General features: G+C 42.5%; 1 protein-coding gene across 1 annotated transcript in view; it reads right to left on the reverse strand.

Annotated features, from left to right (window-relative positions):
* The window catches only part of ptprdb (protein tyrosine phosphatase receptor type Db), a 146636-nt gene that overhangs the window by 120837 nt on the left and 2226 nt on the right, over positions 1–23573 (reverse strand). The window contains exon 3 of the mRNA XM_070986640.1: positions 228–253. The gene's annotated coding sequence lies outside the window, so the exon portion shown is untranslated. The remainder of the gene's footprint in view (positions 1–227; positions 254–23573) is intronic.

Raw genomic sequence — 23573 nt, forward strand, 5'->3', positions numbered from 1 at the left:
CCAGGGGAGTGCAGTGGGAGAGCTACACAGAGTGTCTCTTTGTTACCTTAACACAATGTTATTGTGTCTCAGTGAGCAGGATCCTGAGCCAAATAAATTTTGAGGACGCAGATTGTTTCGTGATACGCACACTGTGCCAAGCGCTGATGGCATGCTGCGTTTTATGGGTTGAAAATCAGAGGAAAAAAGTACAAGAAAAGGAAAACACAAGTGAGAGTCTCTCTTACCTTAAGAAGCACTTCAACGCGTCAAACTGCAAAGAGGAGAGAAAAAGGGGAGAGAGAAGAGAGACGGAGGAACAAGAGGGGAAGAGGAGAAAGATTGAAATTAGATTATTATAGGGCGAAGTTGCAGAACAAGAACTTTCGAAGACACTTCACAGGAAAATATGTGAGGTAGAAGTACAGAGATTTGAAAGCGCTGGAGTGGATTCACAGCGCAAAATGAGACAGCTTCTGCTGCACCAAATACCAGTTGACAGTTGCATCATTAAAATACAAAAAAATCACAGAGGCTGTCCTTAAATGCGCTTTTGAGGGGGCTGCTCCAGAGAGAACTTTGAAAAAACAGAAAGAAAAAAAAAAATCTCGAAATAGCCCTCATGGTTTTTACTGAGTCTCTGGAACCCATACAATGTTTATTCCTCTCCTCCCTTCCCTCTGCAGATCCAGACTTTATCAGACCCCAGTCCAGCAGAGCAGGAAGTGTGGTGATAGTACTGGTTTGTTGGGTGTTGTTCTTTTCTGTCTTCCCTTGCCAACCACTGACCTACTGTACTTCACACTGCTATGCTCTCCTGGCTGCAATACATGCAGCCTTGGATGCAAACGGCCTTAAGCTGCCAGTATACTCCGTCAGAAGTGTTTGTTGGTTGGTTGAATAGCTTTGGAAACCCTCTCTCCTCACATTTTTTCCGACGTCGGATTACAGGGGTCTGTGTCCGACCATTTTGTAACTTTTCAAAACCGCCGATCTGACATTCACATCCACTTCACGCCGCGCTCGGCCAGCTTTTGAGAGGTGAGCCAGGAGCCAGGGTTTGAACTTCTCTCTCTCTCTGTCTCCTTTTTAATTCTTAACTCAACTATTCTGTCTTCCAGGAGAGACTGACTGAAAACCTGCACCATATATTCCCACATTTAAACGACATAGCTTTTACCCTTCTATATGGCAGCCGGCTTTCCATCTTCCATTGTGGCCATTTGGTACAACACATGATTTCTGACGTGGTCGGACAGCACATCCTACGAGCTTGTTCTGATACACTGACAGATTAGAAAAAAGTTTCCTAATTAAGCAAACTAACAAGCAGATGCTACCTAAACTGCAGTCAGACATACTGTAAAGGTTGAGCTCATTTGAAAAATAATGTGTTCTTGCTGCACAAAGAAGCTGTAGCTCTTTCTGAAAAGGTCACCAAAATAGAATCGAGGCAACATTTTCTTATTTTACTCTAAATAGAACTTGAATAGACAATAATTTGTATTTAAGAGTCTCCACAATGTATCCATATAAATTCAGAGGTTAGGTTTGTGGCCTGGAGTCATTTTTTTTTTTGCCAATTTTGCAGTTGGAGAAGGTTTCTGGTAAGTTTGGTTTTGGGGACAAATACAATAACTATTGCAGAATTTGAGGTCTTTTGTGGCTGACATGAGGATGAGCAGAGGTGATGACTGACCAAAATGACCTTAGCAGTTCCAAAATTGTGAGAGTAAGAGCACGGTCACATGTCACATGTTTTTTTCCCCCTTTTGCTCGGACAGAATGGAAGTGAACGGGGGGCAAATATTGGACAATGTTAATGTCTTTTCAGCAACAAAGAGACAGGCAACTGAGACAACAGCAGCAACTTTTTCACGTGTCAAAGACAATTTGGTTAACAAAGATACTTTGGGAAAACTAATTTGACAAAAGGTGCTGACAGAAAGCTGTTAGAAAAAGAAAGGTGTTGAAAACGCTTTTAAAAAGTGGCAGCAAACTGCAACAAACTCCAGATCTGCGTCACCACCACTGTGGGGTTTTTGTAGTCGCGAGAGTCTTTTAATACGAGGTGAAGATGTATGTCTTATTTCAGGATTATTGACATGCTCTTGTATTAATGAGATTTGTCATTTCCACATTCAAAGTACACATACACGGTTAATGGTGTGCACGTGTGTGACTTCCACAGAATGATAGATTCAGTCTGCGATTAACCTAAGAACAAACAGCATGACACCGTATCCATACACTGCAGAGACAACCTGACACCCATGAATGCACAAAGACATTCAAACCCACACACACACACTCACACACACGCAGAGCGATCAGACTGATTCATTAGTGAGGAGCAGATAGATTACCCTCCCGAAGGAGACATTGACCAAGAGGCCATTGATCTACTGAGCTCAGCCAATTCTCTGTGTGTGTGTATGTGCATGCAGATGTGTGTATGTGTGAGTGTGTGCGTGTGGAAAGTAGCCTACTGATGGAGTCTTTAAGTTGTCGGAGTAAGCACGGTAAATCTAATCCAGTTGTGTTTAATGGAGAGAGAAAGAAACAGGCTGTTGACATATTCATTAGGTCCAATTACTCTGTCCAATCACTGCCATCGCACTCGCTCACCAGAGGACGAGAGACAGCATCAGCTGTATTTATGTCTTGGTAAACCACTGGGAGAAAAAGACTGATAGGACTTGAATGATAAATAAAAACATATTTATTCCACTTACTGAATGACAACATAGAGGCATCTAATATCATCTGATCTCACTGAAGCCTAGCAGAGTACTGAAGTGTAAATCAATCTGGCTAAAACTGGAATTACTCAATTATACAGGCTTATTGATGATTCAATAAAGATCGCTGGGCTCAGGGGTTGTAATCACAGCTTACGATAATAAAACAATGACACAGCCATATTTCCCATAACAAGCTTGTTGTTAGCAGTAACAATCGCAGGCAAAAACAAGAAAATGCTATTTCTGGTGACAGAGCATTTACTAGAGAGCGAGAGTGTGTACTTGAATGATTCTCATCTACATGTGTGGGACTTGTAATTAGCTTTCCAGCTTGTTCTCTTACATTGGATGTGAAGGTAATTGGAGCTTTTGGACACTCGCTTTCAATCTCTGTCAATGTGAGTGTGTGTGTGTGTGTGTGTGTGTCGTAGTGTCTGTATTCTGGAGGCTGGCCAAACCATTACTGTGTGCTCAGCCTGCTCTAAAGCAGCTTGTGATTCATTAGTAATGAGTCCATTTGCAAACTAAATGAGTGTTTGAGTGGCCGAACGACGACATGTGTGATGATTGTGTCCACTTGCTCGACATGCCGCTGCTCTACTATTTTGTAATAAAGCATATAAAACACACTCAATCCCTCTGTCTCTCTCACACACACGTACAAACTGGTGGCGTAATCTTTTCCACATGTAAAGTATGTTTGCAACTGTGTGTGTGTGTGTGTGTTTGTTCAGCCAGCACGAGAAGCTCATGTGGAGATAATGAAGTCAGTCAGTTGTGTCATTAATTACTGTTTTACACCTGCTTGTCTCAGCTAATTAGACATGCTGACACACATACAAGTTTGCACACACACACACACACACACACACACACACACACACACAGACATGCAAACTTGATAAAACCACATTTGCACGCGCAGAGAGAAAAAAAACACATATCCTATCGCACTCACCAACAGACTGCCGCACAAACTTCCAGACAAGTTTTTTTTTTTTTTACACCAACAAGTCAAAAATACATTCTCATTTTCACTTTGAGGAAGGTGAGATGGCACTGCTAAACACGGCATGGCGGGGGGATCTCTCTCCTGCTTTTAGTCTCACATATAAACACATCTTTGTACACCTCCTTCTCCCTTTCTCACTCTGTCATTCTCTCGTCCTTGCACTCTTCCTTCCTGCACACATTCAGTTCCCTCTGTCTCACGGTGCACTGTATAGTCTATTCACTGCTTCACTCACCACTTACACACACACTACCTCCTGGTCTTTAAACTCTATCTCAGTGTGTGTGTGTGTGTGTGTGTGTGTGTGTGTGTGTGTGTGTGTGTCTCCTCCCAGCCCAATTTCTCAACAAAGGCCACAGCTGCTGCCGGTTTGCTGAATAAAAGATGACAGAGCCATAATATCAGGAGATTACCAGCTAACGAAACAATGATTTTGTCCAATTTAAATAGCGACATCAGTTGCATCACAAGCGCTTCGCATGTCAACTGTGATATGATAATGTTTGCTACCAAATGAAAACTGTTTTCATCTGCACAGAGAGACTCCCTGACTCTGTCTCTCTCCTCCTTTTGCATCTCTCTCTCTCTCTCCCTCCACACACACCGGCTCCGGCTCTCTCGCCCTGCCTCTTTCTCATACACACTCAGACGCGCGCACGCACACACAGAGCACGTAGAGCATATGGCTATTTCTCTCCTCTTTGAAGGATTGCTTTGAAGCTATGGCACCCGTATCGATTGGCGCTCAGATGAGCTCGCTTCGCCAGAGCCCTGCGATTATCTGTCGCTTTATTTCAAACAGAGCGCAAGAGAGGGGGGCTTACACACCCATCACTCACTCACACTCTCACAGTCAGTTATACACTCATACATGAAGTGCGCGCACACACACACGCGCGCACGTCCACACACAAACGGGGATAATGAGATGAGCTTACACGCTGAATCCCGATACTTAAGGCAAGCTGCGCTTCAGAGCTGACAAGTGAGTGGTGAATGTTAAGAGAGTGAGGACATAGCGAGAGACAGAGACAATAAAGTCTGGCAAAGTGATGAAACTTAAGAGAAAAATTTCCCCCTACAGCTCTACTCTGATTTCAAAAAATCTGTTCCTCCACAGGCATTATGAAAATCGCTTTGTCAAAATGAACTAGAATACAAAGTTCATGTGCAAAAGGCTGAGCTCAGGATGAAGGTCAACAGCTGTCTTCTAAAACTTTTTTTTTTTTAAACAAAAGCACAAAAGGATCTAAGATGTGAATAAACACAGTCACTGTGGTTTAGGGATTATTCATGGAGGGAATTTCTGCTTAATGCCCATAGGAGCAAGACAGAGAGGGAGCCAGGGTGGCATGAAATGTTAATGGCCTGCCCAGAGCAGCAGAGCCTCATAAAGACTTGATTTAGAAACTACAGTGGCTTTCAGGAACAATGAAACAATGAACACTGTCACATCAATGCTGGAAACACACACACACACACACACACACACACACACACACACACACACACACACACACACACACACACACACACACACCATGTGCAACCACATGTGTGCACAAACATGGATGCAAATGTCTAATTGAATTAGGGCTGTGACACAGGGCGAGAGTTCCCATGACATCATAGTGTGATATGAAATCTAATAAACACAATAATCATTAAGTTATCATTAACCGCCATCCAAAAAAAAAACAACAACAAAAAGAAAACAAGCCCCATGTGACCCTGAAGTCTGACGTGGGTTGACGCAGGGTCGACAGACTCAACCCGAGCCATCACTCTAATGGGATTGACAGTGGATGGCTTAAAACAAAAACAACTGAACAGAAATTCAGCGGTGGATTCAGTTTACGAAGTCTGCCAAAAAGACATTGCTGTTCAAGGCTGGATGAACAATCTTCTGAAAAATTGTTAGGATTCATTGCTTTTTCACCACGTTAAGAAAAAATCCAGACAGTCACAGTCTTACACTGAAGGCTAAAACATTGGGAATAATCGTGATGTGAATGCTCGTTTACTCGTGATGCTGCGATAAGGTGATCACAAAGTTGACACTATGTCTGTGTTTGAGAGGGCAGACAAGCACAAACACACACTGCAGACGACAAAGATACACATACTGGTGGCACACATAATGGCTTATCATTAAACACACGCACACACAGCTATAAGTGAACATGTCAGTCAGTTTCCTACTGATTTGCTTAAGTGCGTTGCCTATATAAAGGTTCATATAATCGTTTACAATTTACTTTAGACTCACTGAACTCTTGGTTTCCCAAAGTGAGAGAAGTGGTGATTACTTCAGACAGTCAGCAGATCAGCAGTGTCTAAGCTTTAACAAGAGAGACACTGTGATCATGTTTTACAAATTTCTGTTGTCCAAAAGAATGATCAATCATAGAAAATGACAAAATTCACAAATTTACAGTTGCACTCACAAGAGGCATATTCAGGAGACATTGAGTCTACTGTCACGCTAGCAGCTTGTTGAGAAATTTTTAAAATTTTTAAAATCTCAAAATATTAGGTGGGCTGAGATAGAAAAGTTGTATTGATAAAAGCAAAATGTGACATATAATGACCATTGAAAACAGACTCATGAGGTTCTGCACATGAAGCATGTGACTCAAACATCCATTGAAGCTTATGGTCCAATGGAGGGACGAAATCTCATGAATGTCATAGTTAACTAACAATTAATTGCACAATTTTATCTATTCTAAACGTCCCATGAATTTACCATGGCTTAAACTTTCCTTTCTTAAGTTTCCTTTCAACATAATAGCATCCATATACCTCCGTCGAAAGCCATCCATTGTCGCCTGATTTTGACAAGGAGGTGGTGGAGAATTCGCATTCGCCATGTGTTTGGCCATCAAGTGGTATTTCAGACTGGATGTGCTACGGTGATAATTCAGGTCACACCGACAGTACACACAGATAACTTTGATCTTGTCAGTCGACCCATCTGACAACTTTTTGAAACTAAACTTTTCATTCAGAATCTTGTTCGCATCCAATTCTGCGTTTCGCGCTTCACATCCACACAAACCGGTAGCCTACTCTTTCACAGCTAGCAAGCAGGCAAGACCAAACACGTGCGTGGGGCATGCCTATTGTTTTGTTCATAAAAAACTACAAGTGCACTAGGTCACAAAGAACATTAATCTTGCGCTAAAAAAAAATGACGCCGTTAAAATTGATTTACGTTAATGCGTTAATAACGCACTAATGAAAACATCAGATTTGTGTGGAGCAATAAGGAGACTGCCGCTGGTTTGATTACATCATCTTGTCACTGTTTATCTCAACGAACCAACTTCTTAAAATCACATAACCCTAAGGAAACACTATTGAATTCACGTCTTCTTTCACAGATTTTCGCGAAATTCGATCAAAGTTTGCACCACGTTTGGATGGAGACCTACTGTGAACTACAAATGTCAACCGGCTGCTGACACTGGAAGAAAAGTCTTTAGGAGACATCATTTGATGTTCATTAATGTCTGTACCGGAAATATGTGCCCATCCATCAAGCATATTTGAGATACTTTGTTGCATATGTGAAAATTTGCTGCTGATGATCCGATGATGAACAGCGAGGGAATCACACAGTCAGGAGTATACAACACACTTCAGTATACTGTGACTTCATCCTGTTTCATTTCATTTGCTCACATTTTCAGAGCTCACGTCTTTGTTATATCTTTTACACCTATCGTACCTCTCAGATGAAACTTTCCATTTGAAATGATTCACCTATTATTTGCTCAAGGTTAACTATCACGCTTAAAAGAATGGTGGATGTTCCTCAGCCACAGTTCATCACAGTTTTCTGTCTGGGAAGTGTCTGACTTTACACTGTATGAGCTAACATGTGCACTTATATCATGTTTTATGTTTCAGGTTTTTCATTTGTAACACTGTCACAAATAAGGAGGTGACACAACAACTGCCACGTGGCTGGTGATGTAGAGAACATGCTGTCTTCCTTCTGGGGACACAACGCAAGTTTCCATAATATAGATCATTAAATCTTAAGTTAAGACTTGGATTAGGGTTAGTAATGGTAATGGTTAGGGTTATGGTAAGTCTGCAGGAATTGAATGTAAAGCTAAGGAAGTGATGGAAACAGGACTGTGTGTGTGTGCGTGCATGTGTGTGTGTTTGTGCGTGCATGCATGTGTGTGTGCGTGTGTGTGCGTGTGTGTATGTGTGTGGGAGGTCTAAAAAGGTTGAGACAAGGATGTCTGGGTGAGTAAGTTTATTAGCTGAGGTGGGAGGTTTATGTGCATAAGTGCACCTATGAGAGTCTCAAAGAAATGAAAATGTGTGTGTATGAGGGGGAGAGAGAGGCAGAGTGTGTATTCATGCATGTGTGCATGCATGCGTGTAGTGTGTGTGTATTTGTACACTCGTTAGGTCGGTATCCAACCATTGCAATCAGCGGTATTCCTGACTCAGCATCAATAATGACCCCATTAGTCACAAACCCCTACTGGTGCACACACAAGCACACACACTCAAACTTAAACACACACACACATACAGACAGCCAGATGGACACTTCCTCTCATTAGAGCGAAGATGTGTGTGTGCGTATGTGTGTGCATGTACATGTGACATTTTGAAAAAAAGAAATTAAAGCTACACAGATACATGTGATGTAGGAACATTTGGTGCATCACATCTCTTCCCATTAATGAAAGCTGCTTGTAAAGTTCAGTCTTGAAATGTGTAATATGTGTAAGATCAAAAATGTCATCTCAGCTGGAATTGGACCATATTTTGTTGGTGAAATTTATGAAGGTCAGTGTTGATGGTAAAACTTTTCCAAGATCAGGTTTTAATCATCAGCTCTTATTCAAATAACATGTTAACAATTTTAAAATAATCATGAACATAAATTCTTGTTTTATTTGTTTTTTATTTAGAAATCTATGCATCTGCATTATGCAAAAAATTCTGCCTCATTATATGCATAAATTTGCCCTTTGGTTTGATCATGTCTTTCAATAGATGTTTTTAATTATATGCACGCACAAAAGAAAGTTTTCACTTGACTTTCAGAATGTAAGAAAGACATGTACAAAAACAAAGCTCCTCCAAGGACGTGAAGAGTGATATTCAAATACAGAGCAATGTCAGAATTAAATTCAAGCCATTATTGTGCCTGTATGGTCCGGCACTAAAGGGGTTACAGCTACAGTCTCCCATACCTATATGACCACTTGCTGTCGCGGACTGTCAAGTTCCATACTTGCATCACATGATGACAACTGAGTCATCTCCATGACAACAGACCATTCGCACTGAAATGTAACTGACAACTCCAGACAAAGCTAAAAAGTGGACCTTGAGTTAGCATGTGAGTGAAAAGACACACGTGTCCATTCACAGAAGAATCAAATAAAATACTCTCCTTATGTTGCATAAACACAGTTCACTCTTAGCAGCGCTATGCTAATGTTCTTCTTTTTATGGCACACACACACACACACACACACACACACACACACACACACACACACACACACACACACACACGCACACACACACACACACACACACACAGATGCAGTGTTTCAGCGTGGAGTGTGAGGTCAGGACTTACTGTAGAGGACATATTGTAATCATCATCAAAGGACACTGATATGTGTGTGTATGCATGTACGTATAACTATTTAAACACATATATGCAATTTTATGCATGTTGATACACTCTTTGTTTTATGATATTGATGTGAGAGTGTGTGTGTGTGTGTGTGTGTGTGTGTGTGTGTGTGTATGTAGAAAGAGAGAGAGAAAGAAAGAGCAAGATCCTGAGCAATAAATAAGGAACTGGCTTCTGTGCATAAATATAAAATCGTGAATTTACTTGTGTGCACATGCACACGCACTAAGCACACATACCCACACGCAGACTGTCTGAAGTGAAAGATGGGTCCAGTGAAAAAATGTACTGCTGACAGTGTAAAGGTCAAAGGTCATATGTCAAAGGTTAAGGTCCAGTCAGCAATAGTAGACCCCACAGGAGACCTCCCCTCTGCTAGACCCCAGCTGAATGTGTGCGTCTGCCGTTAGTGTGTGTGTGTGTGTGTTTGTGCACGTAAGAAGACACAAAGAGACACACGTATACACAAATGGACAATCACTCCATATTTTCCATCATGTAAGGATGTGTGTGGCTGTCACAAATCTCACAGTAGGTATGTACGAGTGCTTGTGTGTGTGCGTGTGTGTGTGACCCCGTGCCCTACATCCTGACAGGAAGAGCCAGCGGGCTAAGAGAGGAGCGCCGGACCCCAAGGTGTCAATCACAGATTCAGACTGACAGACGAGTTAGCTAGCGCTGCTCTCACATTCACCCACACACTCTCCCTCTCAGGACTGCACTCTGTCACTCTTTCAGGCTGCCTGTCTTTCACTCCCTCTTCCTGTCTCTGTCTGCTTCCTCTGTCTCTGCGCTCCGTCGCTTCGCCCCCTTTGTCTCTTTTCTTGCTTTCTGTCTCACAGTCCGTGTCTGTACATCCGCACGCTGTTTGCAGTTTGTCAATCCTACCCCCTTCACTCTTCCTCTCTTTCACCGTCTCTGTCTGTCTCTCAGCCCGTCTCTCCTCTTCTTTTCTTTGACAGATGGGTGCCTCAAACCATTTCTGGTTCTGCTCTCTCTCTCAATACATCACCCATTTTTGGTTTTCTAGTTTTCTCCACAGCACATAACGTGGTCATTCATGCATATACAGACGTTTGTCATGTTTGTGTGTTGAACATCTCTCTGTGTAAATGTGAGGTTAGTAGTTTTTTTGTTGGCTGTCCTTTGGAGAATAAACTTTTTTATTATATTTATTTACTTATGAAATATATATTTGCTGTTTATTACAGCAGGGACACTGTACAATGAAGTGAAATGAAACCATTTAAGTTATGTGAGTTACACCAAAGCATAAGGTGTCAAGATGCAAACAGAGGTACACAATTTGTTCTTATGCTGGATTCAGCCTCCTCTGATGACAATGGAGATGGGTCAGATTCATTGTGGGTAATACTGCAGAAGGCAGACGTTTTGGTGTCATTGCACTCAGTTAACTCAAATCTGACTGCGTCTGAAAATGCATGAGTCGTTAATTACCATTCTCATACTCTATCTTGGAAAATAGTGTTAATTGTATGCAGCAGCATTCTGAGGATGAGCCATGTTTTGATGACATGAGGTGTCCCGATTGTGCCGACAGAACTGCCAGCATTGCTGTCACTGACAGACTAACATAGTGTGAACCTGACCACCAGTCATGGATTGTACAAGCCTGACAATAAATGCATCCTGGCGTGAACACATTTTAATACTAAAAGTCATTTTGCAAAAAACCACAGAGTAGTACCACAGATGTAGCCATGTGAGTCATCTGCATGCAGTGTTGGGCAGATTGCTTTCAAAATATAATGTAACATATTACTAGTTACTGTCATTTGAAAGTGATAAGTCACCTACATATATTACTGTCTGTGTAGAGTAATGAATTACTGATGACACAACTTTTGTATTGCAATCACCAAAGTAGCTGCAAAAGTACAACTATCATTATATTTGACTATATGTCACGGTTATATTTTGGTTTGTAATAATAACGTTCTTGCCGCTATAGCCTGGTCTCTATGGCAATGTTAGCTTACCTTATGATTGGTTTTGACAGGAATTTTATCAAACCTGTTTTTCCTACTTGCACAAGAGCCACTCTCATTTTAATCTCTGCAGCTTGTTCCGTGCAGGCTGGCATTTCAGCTGTGTCTCACGGGCGTAACCGCGGCCTGAAGGGTTTATTTACGCTTCGAGTCTATTTTTTTCCACAATACGCCGGGGTGATGGCCAATAAAAAGGCACTGAATAAATATATTTATCTACATTTTGCAACCTAGGCAGAGCAGAGTGTGCTGCTCTCTGGACAGAGACAGCCACACACACACACACACACACACACACACACACACACACACACACACACACACACACACACACACACACGGACACACACATACACGCGCCTCTTTTGCACCAAGTTTGCTGAAAGCGGGCGCTATAGCGATGGCCTACATTTCCCATCATGCCATGCTGGGCTAGATGACTTTCAGCTTGCTGTTTTATATTCCAAAACGTTACTTAGTGTTTGCACAATAGTGTTTGTAATGTATCTATGCAGAACATGGTGGTTAATGTTGGTAACTTTCATTTTTGTGCTAGTTTATAGCTTTATAGTCCAGTTTCTGGACCCACGCTGTGTTGTTCAGGTCGTATTCCCTGTGTTGAACATCATTAAATGGTAGAGTTTTTCTACACTGAAAAGCTCAAAGTAACACGTTATGTGATATAATGACTGTAAAACTATCACTGAGATTTAATAACATATCACTTTGTTAGTGCAAAAAGTGATAAAGTCCTGCAATGTGTTACTTTTCTAATGCTTTACTCCCAACACCATCTGTATGTTCTTTACAGATCAATGACTTGTTTCTGTGGTTAAGTCTTTTGTATGTATAGTCTATAAACCTATAGCCTTGTGCTATGTAGCAACGTGCAAATTGTATTTATCTGTGCCTGGGCAGAGGAGCAAATTCTTGCTGATGAGATAAGAGTTGTAAAATCCTTCCTCGGAGGAGTGGAAACTGCTGCGCAGTGTCTTGTTGTGTGATAAGGCTTCAATCTGGACTTCCTCGTTTGTATCTCATCTTCTCACCAGTACCTGCAGCCACACGCCCACACCAGTGCAGCCCCTTGTGTTGTTTTGATGAGAGGCTATTTTTGGCCTTCCAGGATAAGGAGCAGTTGTGCTTTACGGCAAGTTTCTTCATAACACAGCTAATATAAATTTTTGCACTTAAATCTCAAACAACTGCTAGCGTAATTACAGGATGTTTAATTTAATTACTGTGGAGTAATTACTGTGGAATTAAACTGGATCTCCAGATGTCATTGATTCTAGTCTGTTGTAGCCACAATTTCTTTTTGTAACTATTTTAGTTAAGTTGATCATAACCATCAGCTGTATGCTGGATGAATACATTAGCATGTTTTCCCACTGCATATCTGGTTCTGTCAAAGTTTGACTGCTGCAGCAAAAGTTAATATGGTCAAAATAATATGATAAAAGCACATTATTTCATGTTGATGTTAACAATCTGCAGAAAACTGACAGACGTTTAATAATCTAACTATCTACGCCTACAATCACTTCACATGCATTAGTGTATGCCAAAGTGAAAGTGAATCATTAGAGAAAAATATGGTCAAGGGACATATATTTGAGTCAGTTTATTCTAATTTGTTTCTATTTAGGTAAATTGTTCAAATGGACCAAACTCAAAAACTTCAAAATTCAATGCTTATGATGATTATGGTGAGTCATAATGTTAGAATGATGGAAATGGTGCATGGACTGTATTTCTAAAGCACTTTTCTAGTCTAATGACCACTCAAAGCGCTTTTACAACACAAGCCTGCATTCACCCATTCACACACACTCACACACAAATGGCACGGCATCAGGAGCAATTCATAGTTCAGTATCTTGCCCGAGGAAACTTCGACATGTAGACTGCCGGGGCCAAGGATCAAACCACTGACCTTCTGATAGAAGGATGGCCGCTCTGCCTCCTGAACCACAGCCAGAAAAACAGCAATAAATGGATGGTCCTCACAAGCATAGCATGTTTGTGTCCATATATTCTGCTTTGCACTAAGACAGCCAGCCTGGTCTTTCAAGGTGTGTGTGTTTCTCCTCGGGGGCATTAAAGTGTGCGAATGGTCTATTAGTGGGTTAAACACACTCAGTGTGACCCTTCAGCCGCAACTTTAACCCCTCACAATGCCCGCAGCGCTTAACCGCCGAGAGTTGGTTTTAAAGTGTGATCAGCAAATCTTTGCATTTTCCAAGGAACAAAAATTGGTTTGTGGGCAGTGCGAATGCAAGTTTCACCTGGAACCAACACAATTCATATATTTGTATCCGTAAGAGTGAGTTTGGATTTCCGTTGTGTTTATGTTTGGGTGAGAAAATGAGAAAAAGAGGCAACGTCAAAGAGAAAGGAGACTCGGTTATATCCGAGCATGGAGCCATTCTGTCAAGTTATATGCAGAGACTGTTTCAAAACTCATAGTGTAGCCTCTCTTTCTATTCTATACTCCGTTCAGTTCTCTTATTCTATCTCATTCTATGCTCCCCTGCATAATCTTCTCTTTCTCATCCCTTTCTTTACCCTCATCCTCTGATTCCATTTCCTTCCCCTCTTTCCCTTCGTCATCTCCCTGTCTACTGCTCTATCTTCCATCTGCTTCTCCCCCCACCCACCCCTGCCCCCCCTTTCATCGCTTTCCTTTCGTCTCCACACCTGACAGAGACGGGATCCAGCAGTAAATCTCCTAAAGCACAGTCATCCACCATCGTTCACATCACAAAGCCGGGGAGAGAGAGAGAGAGAGAGAGTCAAGAAAGACAGGGAGAAGGGAGATGGGAGACAGTGAGTGTTAGTTTGTTGAGGAGGAGAACAAAAGATACACGATAACAAAAAGACAAACAGACACAAAATGGCCTGAGACGCAGGCGGTGGTGAGGGGCAAAACAGACACTGATGGAGGTGCTAAAACAGCGATGGAAGGGAAGAGACGGAGAGGGTGGGAGATAAAGACACAAGCTTTCACATAACTCACACACACAGTAGACGGTAGTCCATCTATGCACGCATAGACACGCACACACGCACATAATGGTGGCAGGATGAGTAACATGGTGAAGATTCCCTCTGGGCCAGAAGACATCCTTCCTCCCCCAGCAGAGTGGGACATGTTGGGCTAAGCTCCTCGGGCAGAAAACCTCAACTTATGGAGGACCGCCGCTAAGTACTCGACGGCGCACTTTAAGCTATGTGTGTGTATATATATGTGTCGGCGTGTGCAGATACGCGTGCGTGTGTGAGCCAATGCTGCAGCGCTATTTTTCAGATTTGTGTGTCTGCAGCTTGCGTCTAAGCTCACGCGTGCAAATCCGTCGCTCGCGCACGGGTCTACACTTGCATTCATTTGTCTGTATCTGTGTACTTGGGATTGTGTTTCCGTGTGTGGGTGTGTGTTTGTGTGTGTGTGACAGCGGGCTAGGCAGAGTGTCCATAGCCGGTGGTTTATGGCTGCTGAGGTCTGATTACATTGGTGCGACTGGAGGGGTGAGCAGACTGGTGGTTCTATCTGTCTTCTGTGTGGCTGACTGAACAGACACAGCGAATGGAGATGGCTCAGCCAGCGACACTTGGCCTGCCTCCCAGAGATCTCACAGGGATACAGCCACATAATGGATTCACACAAGAAAATACACCCAATTCATACTTGATTTGCGGGTTTCATGTCTGTCATTGAATGTGATTATTATTGAAGTTGAATGTGTTGAATCATGGTGGGCGGGGAACTGTGATATGAGGGATGTGCTTTTCACATGTGTAAATCCATATATTACCACATTTACAATAAGTGTGTTAAACGTGTCCAGTGATCCCCCAAAACTAAGTTGGGATCAAGAGAGAAAAAATCTTTTTATATACGGTAATAATAATTCATCATCCTGCACTTACCTGTCTGTGTTAGCTGGCTGCCAGCATTGCCAGAAGCTGATAACTCCTGATTTATGCTGTTGAGCCAAAGAACATGACCTGAATGTATTTACTGGTGAATTAAATTTTGCAAGTCAGTTGTATGGGCGAGCATGCAATATATCTACGAAGTAGCTCCTGCTGAAATTGACTGGTTAACGTTCTGTATACAGTATAATGCCTCCAAAACCACAATCCTGTTCAATTTTTATTTTTGGTTCTATTTTATTGCTGTCTTGGCCTGTCACGGAAATATCAGTATGAATGTTGGCAGATATGGAAAAACATTATAGGTTACATTTTTATCTATATTTAACTTTTGCTTTCCTTAAGGCAGCAACCAACATTATTTTAATTACTGATTAATTTGCCAATTTATTTCTTGATTAATCAATATGTCTATGTCTATTTAAACTAGCTTACTCCCTCTGATCACAGCTGCATTGCCTAATTTAAATTATATTTTGCATTTTATCTTTATTGTTTCTTTTAATATTGTGTCTGTTTTTATGATTGATGGTGTAAGGTGACCTTGAGTGTCAAGAAAGGCGCCTATAAATAAAATGTATTATTATGTCAGAAAATAGTAAAAAATGTCAACCCAGTTTCCCAGAGTACAAGAATATGTCTTCAAATGTCCCATTTTGTCCAACCAAACAGTTAAAAACCCCAAAATATTCTGTTTACATTTTAGAAAAACAGCAAATAATCACACCGAAGAAGCTGGAAGCAGCACATTTTATCACTTTTTTTCTTGTCAATTGAGTAATTGTTGCAGCCCTACTTGACTTAATTCAAGTTTATTTTGTATATATGTTTTTTAAAAGCTACAATCTTTATTTAGAATCTACATTTTACAATAATCCACAACCATATGCCATTTTTTCATCAACAGCCAAATTTGAAGGATCTTTTTGTAAACTAGGGTTAATGTTGGCTTATGGTACCACAATCCACCACTGCTTTAGCACTTTGTGACAACCTGTAGTGCCGTCTTGGGGGTCAACAAGCGCCTCCACAAATGGAAAGCGAAAATTTGGTTCTTTTTAATTTAGAGCAGCCTGAATGTGGAATTTACCATCTAGTATCAGGGGGTGCAGTAATTTCAACTTACTGCTACCGCTACTGCTACTTTCATTCGGGAGAAATGTAATGACGCTCAGACTTGCAGAGCTAAGCTACGCTGTATTAAAATTAAATGTTGCGCTGTGTTAAAGGTTACATAGGTATCTGGAAAATGCTCAGCTCTCTTATTCTAATTATACTTTAGAATACTGATGTTAGGCTGCTTAGTTGGGCACTTTCATCGTCTGTTTAGATTTGGCCATAATAATGTTGTCTAATTATATTTGTTCTGAGGCAAAGTGTTTTAACTCCTTTGCAGTGCCAACCAGCACATCGCTGAAAGCACTCCCCCTGGGATCACAGGTGAGACTTTTAGCTACATCTGCTACAATAAACTAATTTTGCATCGCCCTTGTTAAGTAAACAATAAAAAATAAGCATGTCAAAATGTTTATATAAGTCAATATCAGCACATATACTCTCAAATCCGTATCATCCTTAATAATTCCATTGCTGGCTGGTTGTATTCTATTCTACTCTAATTAAGTCAATTTTCTGCTCCAAAGAGAGTCTGATCTTTATATAGAATGAGGCAATGTTCTAAGGTGTTCTTGCTTAATGATAACCATGGTGGCTTTATATAATACACAGAGGGATAAGGCAGAGGTAGCATGCTTTATCTTGTGACTGTAAGTGTGCACTAGTAGGAAACCCGCTGAGAGAGGGAGAAGTGACGAAGAGATGAGCGAGGGAGAGATGGTGGTGGTGGTGGTGGTGGTGGGGGGGGTTAGGCAGAGAACAGGAGGCTAGATGTTGTTACATTTATTGAGAAGTAGCTAAGCCCTTTGTGCTGTGGGAATTTGAAGAAGAGAGGAGAAAGGACAAAGATGGCTGTGAAAGATGAGACATGAGAAGGAGACGAAGGAAAATAAATAGACATGAAACCCAGAACGATGGGGTGGGGGGATTGGGGAGAGTGTGTGTGTGTGTGTGTGTGTGTGTGTGTGTGTGTGTGTGGGGGGGGGGGTTGGAAAAGAGACAGAGAGAAAGCCGGAGAGATGGACAGTGATGTATAGGTGTGCTGGGCAGTCCGGCACAGTGAGTACAGCGCAGGGTTACTCCCAAGTGTGCGCCATGTATGGAATTAGAGAGAACAATGTGGCGTAAAGCGATGAGGGAGTTTCAGATGCCTGATGTTGTTTCTGTTCACTTCCACTGTCTCTGGAAGAATCACCTTTAGTCAGACACAGAGAGAGGAAAGACACAAGTAGAGAGGCAAAGAGTGAAATAAGAGGAAGGAAGATAAATGTGTGTTTGTGTGTGTGTGTGTGTGTGTGTGTGTGTGTGTGTGTGTGTGTGTGTGTGTGTGTGTGTGTGTGTGTGTGCCTTAATGTGTGAATGCAAATGCGCACGAGAGCGTGTGTGCTCTGTATCTGATTTTTTTTTCTGAATCCAAATGTGGATGAAAACCAAGGCTTTAGGTTTTTAATCAGCCCCATCTGAGCGCTGTATGGGGACTCTGAGAAGCTTTCATGTGGAGTTTCTCTTTCTCACACACACACACACACACACACACACACACACACACACACACACACACACATGCAAAGCATCCCCTCATGCCTTCTGTTCTAAATTTACACCTAACATGAGAACAGGAGAAGGGGAAGGAGGCAAGGAGGAGCAAGACGAACGAAGGGAGCAAAGATAGAGCGTAGAGGAAGAGAGGTACGAGGCAGAAGCGTGGAGGCAGTGGTGGGGGGGCAGAAGAGTGGCGAGAAAGTGCACTGGAGGGGTAAATGAAGTGTAGATAGAAATGAGGAAGAAGCAAAACTAAAAGATGAACAGAGGAGAGGAGCGGAGCCAAATTTGATTTAGACAGCGGGCAAGAGAGATGGAGGTGGGGAGGGGGAGCAGTGACGGAGAGAGTTAGATAGACAGGGTGAGAGGGAGGGAGGGAGAAGGACAGTGGTATATTAGTCAAGGTGTCCAGTCTATGTATTGCCTGCTGTGCAATACCACCCCTCTGATTTACTCTGCCGAGTGACTGATGAGAAGGAGGATGAGAAGGAGGGATGCAGAGATGAAGGGATGAGAGAGGAGGGAGGTCTCGCAACGAGCGTTTAGGCCAAATTAACGGCACCTCATAAATTAGACTAACAGCCAAAGTGGAGGGGCTGCAGGGGAGGGGCTGTGGAAGTGCGTGTGTGTGTGCGTGTGGAAGTGTGTTTCTGTGTACGCAAGTCAAGTATGTGTTGTGAACGTATGTGAAAGATGAAATGTCAAGAGGGAACAATTTGAGCCAATGCAAACAGATTACTCTCTGATAAAGTAGCGATATCCAGCTGCTTGTTCATACAAACACAATCTTCTCTGGATTACCACACGCACTGAAGCATTTTCTGCACAATGATGCGCTCATGAACTGAAACAGTGGGGAAATTGCACACACTGAGCATGCAGAACATAAGTTGCCCACCTTTTCATGCAATACTCTCACTTCTCCATCCTTGCATAAAGCACAACGATTGCCAATCTGACGTGCTGGCCCAATAGATTTGGACAGGACTAAATGCAACCGTGTTGGACAAAAATTACTTTTAGATGCCACTAATTTAAGTAAAATTATGCTGTACTGACTATATTTTTTATTGGATAACAAAGAAATGCACCGTGATCTGCTTTGACTAAATAAGGAGATTTTGTACAATGGCCAAACAAGTGCTTGCGCAAACTTTGCTAACAGGATTCTTTACATGTTTACATATAAATGCACAGTTAGTCTTCCACTTCTACTGATGAACGGAGGCATCAATGCTACAAAATCCAACTCTTCAGTGACACTAGCTCCACTCCCAGCATCGCTGGTTTTGGATAAGATCTGGTTGCAAATATAGGAATATAGTTGGACCTCTAGTAGCCTCCCGGAAAAGGATTTTATTCAGGCTTCTGATGACCGATTTGACTGATTTGTTTATTGTCATTCATTCATATGCATGGTGCACAGCTGGGCAAAATGTAATAATGAAAAAATAAAGTAAAATAAAATAGGATATGAATAAAACAGAATAGAAATGCTGTGTTTACATGCCTGTATCTAGACTGATGTAAACATGGTGCGCAATTATGTCAAGATATAGCCAATTACCTCAGTGGTGATTGTACAGAAATAGGAGGCATGCTTGGCAACGCTTCAGCTGTGGTTTTGCATTTTCATATGGAGATATGGTGGAGATGTTTTTATCTGCTTGTGTGGATGGAATTTTTTTGGAGAACAAAGAAGGGGAAAAAAAGGCTTTTTAGATCTTGACTAGGGTTGTATCTCCCTCCAAATGCTCTCCTGGCAGCTAAAGCATGAGCAATGTTTTTAAGTGTTAGTGAAGGTAACTCAGTAATTGGGTAAGGTTCGAGAAAAGTAACAATCTTGGTTAAAGGTTGAAAAAGTAAACACTGACTTGAGATGGATATTAAACCAAAACCACAATCTATCCCTGACCTGAATATAGCTGCCTTGTAGCCTTAACATGCAGGACACAGGACACAAATCCCACGAATGTCTTATATGCGTTGAATGCCCAATCATTCAGTCTGGCCTCCTCTCTGTCACTTATTATAAGGATGTCACACTTCACAGATTGGAAAAACCTCTGAATCGAATCCAGGCAAAAAAACAAGACATTTCCTCCGTTTTGCAATCAATTAGACGTGCATAAACATGTCTTGTGGCAGACGAGGTTACCGCACAAGAACTTTCATCTTACATGAGGCTTCATACAAATTTTATGCCCTTAACTCCACATTCTTTCTTCATGTATGTTTTCTGTCACCTCGCAAGCGACGCGTCGCATAAATCCTCCCTTGTAAACATTATTTATGTGTCTCCCTCTCCATTCTAAAGAAGTGTTAACTCTGTCAGAAGTGCAGGCACTTGCCGATCGCTGTGTGATTACAGCAGTGCTTGACTGAGTGAGATACTAATACAAACAAACACACACACGCACACACACACACACACACACACACACACACACACACACACACACACACACACACACACACACACACACACACACACACACACACACACACTTTACCCACCACCACACCAATCTTGGCAGTGTGGAGTTGATGCTCAGAGTGATTAAAGTGGCGTGCTTCTGAGTGTGTCACCTGGGTGCTGCTGTATCTTAAATCAGGACAGTGGGGCTCAGATTGGGTATTGACTGGCCTGCAGAAGTCTCCATCCATCACGCTGAGAAACGATAGCACAGAGGCCCGCCCTGATGCACCCATATACCAGTGATGTTGCTCGTTGGCTGACTGGTGACGTAAGGTTAGGGTTATGGCATTAACCGTTATTTATACTGCATGGTAAGCAGGCAGGGAGGCAGGTCCCAGTGGCAGATGTGGACTGACAGGTGAGCGCGTCTTCCATCAAGATACGGGTAAACACACGTTCAGACACTTACACAAAGGCAGTGGCACCTGTAACAAACACAGACTGACAGACACATATGCTCGGGTGTGCAGCACTTATCATAAGAGATAAGACTTCCTTTTCTGTCTCTGTCCTATTGCCTCTCACTCGCTGTGATGCGCGCACACACACACCCCAGACGTACCACTCTGTTTTGAGGGCCTGAGCAGCATCTTTTGACTGTGTGCCTAATGATAATAAATGAGCCATCATGGGTGGGGAGGGAGGCACTAAGTCATCCCCTTCATCGACAGGAGGAAGACTGGGAGCCCCAAGGTCACCCCACTGTCAGCATCACTCTCCCTAACTGCGCTTCTCGCTCTCTCACGTATACGTGTGCACGCACACACATGCACAAAGTGCCACAAAGTGCACCATGCAACATTCACGCTCACACACACACACGAACATGCACACACCAGAGATCACTTGGAAAAACCTGCTTCGAGATACTCCGCCGTATTTATCTTACAGCTAAAAAAAATCTTTACTATCACATCTACTTGCAAATCCCCTATCACAGGTTACACATGCTCAACCCAAGAATAATCATCTCAGATTGTTTCCTTTGAAGAGTTTTTTGGGGCCTGGAAAGTTCAAACAAAATTCAATATTTCCCAAAACAAAAGCAAAAATTAGAGAAAGGTCAGACAGAGTGAAGTGAAGATGTGCCGTGTTGAAAAAGTGCTTTTGCTGCTGATCGGGTTCATCTTCCGAACCACTGAGTTGGGAAGGATTCGGAAGATGAGCGGGGGGAACCGCTGCTCTAATTTTTAGATAATTTTCTCAAAAGAGCCATTAATTGGCAATGATTTGCTCGTGAACGTGATTCTGCTGCTTGAGCAGTCGACTAAAAAAAAACATTTTAAGAGAGTTAAACCGTAGTTTCCTTTCGCTGGCAGCGCCTGTGCACTTGTGCCCTAAACCTGCACAGAGTACAGAGTATCGCCAGCTTGCCTTTCCCTTTCGCAAAACAGTAACCAGATCAGATCAGCTGAGGACGACAAGCATTGCATAGCTGAAACATGTCTCTATAAAGCCCCCTGACCCTCCTGATACCTAGCCCCGTCCCTAATGAGCTGCCACGCACTGTCATCTCTCGGAGGCACACATCAGAATTCAAATGCGAAGAGAGGGGAGGCCGAGTTAATTCCTCCAGCCAGGAGACAGAAAATGAAGGAGTCCAAACCAGTCAACGTTGTTAATGCTGTACTAAAAATGTAAGTTTGTGGGAGAGAGGAGGCATCAGAGGAGGCGTTGGAGAAACGAACAGGAAGGTAGCGCTCTCAACTGTGGGAATTCTATTCACACACGCGCGCACACACACACACACGTATGGATTACACGTGCGCACATACATGCATGGGCACACACACAGTGCAAGTTTAGACTGGAGCTGTAGAAAGCTAATTTGCACCACATTGAAATGCATCTCAATTAAAGAGAAACACATCGAGGTGCCAGGGGAGGAGAGAAGAGAGAGATGTGAGAGAACGGGAGGGAGGAACGGGGTGTGAAACAGATAGTGTGTGAGAGTATGAGAGTAATAGAAGGTGGTGGTGGGGGGGGGGCTCAACTGTATTTGGCAAGGGAAGAGGAGAGGGAGAGAGTGTTTTCATCTCCCTCTCTTGGAAAAACATCTCATTTTGGGATGAATCAGATTTAGAAAGGGTGTTAGGAGGTTGAGGCACAGCTAAAATCCTAACTAACTTCAACCTCGTTATCACCAGCTCTCTGGTTTTGTGCCAGCACAACAGGGTTGTCCCTGCTAAAACTGTGTGTGTGTGCCTGTGTGTTTGTACTCAAGATATTTTTAAGCCCAAGGCCACGTACTGTATTACAGAATGGGTGGGTACGTTCAAGACACAATAAGGTTTTACCTAAGTGTGTGGGCAAGTGTGACTGCGGCCCTGAATCAATGTGTTTTTTGTATTTTTGAGAACGTGTTGAATGCTTTGTTTGTCATGTTAATCAATGTTAAATATTAGATAATGTGCGTAAGTATGTTTGAGTGTGTATGTGCCTGTTATGTGCGATCTAGTAAGTGTGCATCTGAGAGAACAAACAACAACCGGAGGAAAGAAAAAAACACACACACACACACATACACACACACAATCTGTCACATGGAAAAATCAGGATTGGCTTTGTGTGCCGCTACCATTTTGCACGGACTGTCATGTTCTTAAGACTGCGATGATGCTGCCAGCCCACCATCTTAACAACAACGCCAAATACAAGGGGATCCATTCTTTCACGCTGTCAAAACATACTCAACTTGTCTGCTTCTTGCGGGAGCCCTTTAACCCCATGTTTGCCTCTGCTCCAATCCAAGTCACATAGCTCTTAGCGTGGAGAGCATTCTGGGAAATCAAGTCCTTTTGATCTGGTTAAGATGTAGCACTGAACTGCTGACTGCAGCGCTGTAACACCATGATGTAATGCACCTACCTGCCTACTTTATCAACGGCATCGGCGATAATCAGATGATCTGTGGTATAACTATCATCAGCCAGAACACTGTCATCATCATCATCTTGACTGCCATCAGTGACACCGTGTCAGCACATCAACTGAGAAAGTTGAAATGATCGGTTCATTGCATGATTGCCCGGCCGTGTCTGCAGTGAGGTTAAGCACCTCTGTCGAAGCATCT

The sequence above is a fragment of the Chaetodon trifascialis genome, chromosome 2, assembly GCF_039877785.1.
Source record: "Chaetodon trifascialis isolate fChaTrf1 chromosome 2, fChaTrf1.hap1, whole genome shotgun sequence".
Lineage (NCBI taxonomy): Eukaryota > Metazoa > Chordata > Actinopteri > Chaetodontiformes > Chaetodontidae > Chaetodon > Chaetodon trifascialis.